Source organism: Quercus robur, chromosome 2 (assembly GCF_932294415.1).
Source record: "Quercus robur chromosome 2, dhQueRobu3.1, whole genome shotgun sequence".
Classification (NCBI taxonomy): domain Eukaryota; kingdom Viridiplantae; phylum Streptophyta; class Magnoliopsida; order Fagales; family Fagaceae; genus Quercus; species Quercus robur.
The window spans coordinates 90,052,863-90,055,607 of record NC_065535.1 but is presented as its reverse complement, the minus strand read 5'-3'; positions in this window follow the sequence as shown (position 1 = coordinate 90,055,607).

Genomic DNA, 2,745 nt, shown 5'->3' with positions numbered 1-2,745 from the left:
CCGTCGAAGGATCAAGAGAAGCCGCCCGTCCTTCTTCGAGAGGATTCTAAGCATGCCTTAGAACAGATTTCCTCCATCATTTCGGCGGAGGATTATGAAGACTTAGGCAATCACTCGACGGAGGCCATGGGTGAGATGGGCTTATTTGCAATTACACAGGTAAGATAGCCCGTCTACTATTCAAATACAAATTAAATCCTTTGCCCAAGGTTCCTTTTATAACTACGTTGTTATTTTTTAGGCGATGGTCATGATGAAGGGGCTGATGGGACGGTGCCTCAGCCATGAGACGACTTTGGATCGCGTACGGGCCAAAGCAGAGCAGACGGAGGAAGAACTTCTCCAGTTGAGAAACTGGAAACCCAAGATGGAGAAGAAGCTTGAACTTTCGGAGAAGGCAAGGAAGAGCCTTGAACAGGTGACGGAGGAGGCAAAGAAGGCTCTAGAGAGCAAGGACAAGGAGATTGTAGAGCTAAAAAATGAAGTCCGTCAGGCTAAGGACGTTGCAGTTCGTGAATACCGTGACTCCGACGCCCTAATTACTGAGCTGGGCAATTCTTTCCATCAGGGCTTCATGGATGCCCTCCGTCAGGTCAAGCAAGCTTATCCAAACTTGGACACTTTGAAGTTCAAAGTTGAAGACCCAGTTCAATCATCCGTCGTGCTTGCTGCCTCAGAGGATACTGACGACCTCTTTGCTGATGACGACGCCCTTGGTGACGGAGAGTCGGCACCAGCAAAAGTTGATCAAGCTAAGCCTGAAACGGAAGCGGTTCCTCAGTCCGTCGACAATGCGGATAAAGCGCAGTAGATGGATTTTTTTTTTCATGTACATTTTGGAACAATTCTCATCCGTTGTTGATGATATGCAAACATTGCCTTTTAATGGCCTACCTTTGTTAAATTCATCCGTGCACTTCATTTTATATGTTGAATGTTTAAATTTTTTTTTTAATTTTGCTTTCGAATTGTCGTTGCTTGACCTATTTATATCCGTTCAGCTATTAACTTCTTACTGGATCCGGCATGTGTAGGTATATTTTTGATCCTAAGAATTTTTTTTTTTTGGAAACTTGTAGAATGTTCCGTCCATTTTGGTCTGGGCTTGTCACCTTTGTAGGATATTCCGTCCACCTTGTGGATATTATATTACATCCGTCCATTTTGGATTTCCAGTCGTCACCTTTCTGGGATGACCCGTCTACCTTATGGATTCTATTTTAGTGTAAAATGATCCGTCCATTTTGTGGACTTTATTTTATTACCGTCCGCTTTGCGGATGATCCGTCCATCTCGTGGATTGTAAGTGGTTATCCTTCTGGGATGATCCGTCCACCTTGGGGACTTCATTTTGTATCCGTCCATCTTGTGGACTTCACGTAATCATCCCTGTAGGATGTTATCATCCCTGTAGGATGATCCGTCCATCTTGTGGACTTTATTTTGTATCCGTCCATCTTGTGGACTTTAAGTTATCATCCCTGTAGGATGTTATCATCCCTATAGGATGATCCGTCCATCTTGTGGACTTTATTTTGTGTCCGTCCATTTTGTGAACTTAAAGTGATCGTCCTTGTAGGATGATCCGTCCATCTTGTGGACTTCATTTTGTATCCGTCCATCTTGCGGACTTTAAGTTATCATCCCTGTAGGATGTTATCATCCCTGTAGGATGATCCGTCCATCTTGTGGACTTTGTTTTGTGTCCGTCCATTTTGTGGACTTACAGTGATCGTCCTTGTAGGATGATCCGTCCATCTTGTGGACTTTATTTTGTGTCCGTCCATCTTGCGGACTTTAAGTTATCATCCCTGTAGGATGATCCGTCCATCTTGTGGACTTTATTTTGTGTCCGTCCATTTTGTGGACAATTGTAATGACATCCAAGTAGAAGATTAAAATTGTATCTGATTATAGAAATGCATAAAGGAAAAGTGCCTGCCCCCTTGGGCTTAAAAAAGGCACGACGAGATTGTAGCAAACAAACAGTTAAAAGAAAAACTTATAAAAAGCTTTAAAAAAAACTGGTTGCCGTTCGCCGTGTTACTATTACTGGTAGTATTTTCTCAAATGCTCGGCATTCCATGGATGCGGTAGCTTCTCTCCATCTGTTGTCTCCAGGTGGTATGTTCCTTTCCTTTTCCATGACGTAACTCTATAAGGTCCTTCCCAGTTGGGGCTGAGTTTTCCCTGTGTAAGGTCTCTAATTGCACCCATGACCCTCCTGAGTACGAGATCTCCTACTTGGAAGTTTCAGTGTCGGACCCGGGAGTTGTAATGTCTGGCCATGCGATCCTGGTATCTAGCGATCCTTTGCTCCGCCGCCGACCTAACCTCATCTATCAGGTCCAGCTGTAGCCTCATAGATTCGTCATTCCTGCTCTCGTCATGGTTGTGAACCCTATAACTTGTGAGCCCAACTTCTGCTGGGATGACCGCCTCGCTCCCGTATGTCAGTCGGAATGGCGTCTCTCCTGTTGGAGTCCTCGCCGTTGTCTTGTATGCCCACAGTATGCTCGGCAATTCTTCGGGCCATATGCTCTTTGCCCCCTCGAGCCGAGTCTTGATAATCTTTAACAGGGATCGGTTCGTGACTTCAACCTGGCCATTAGCCTGAGGATGGGCGGGTGATGAGTAGTGGTTTTTTATTCCTAGCTGTGTGTAGAAATCCCGGAAGTGGCCGTTGTCGAACTGCCTCCCGTTATCTGAGACAAGAACTCTAGGAATACCAAACCTGCATACGAT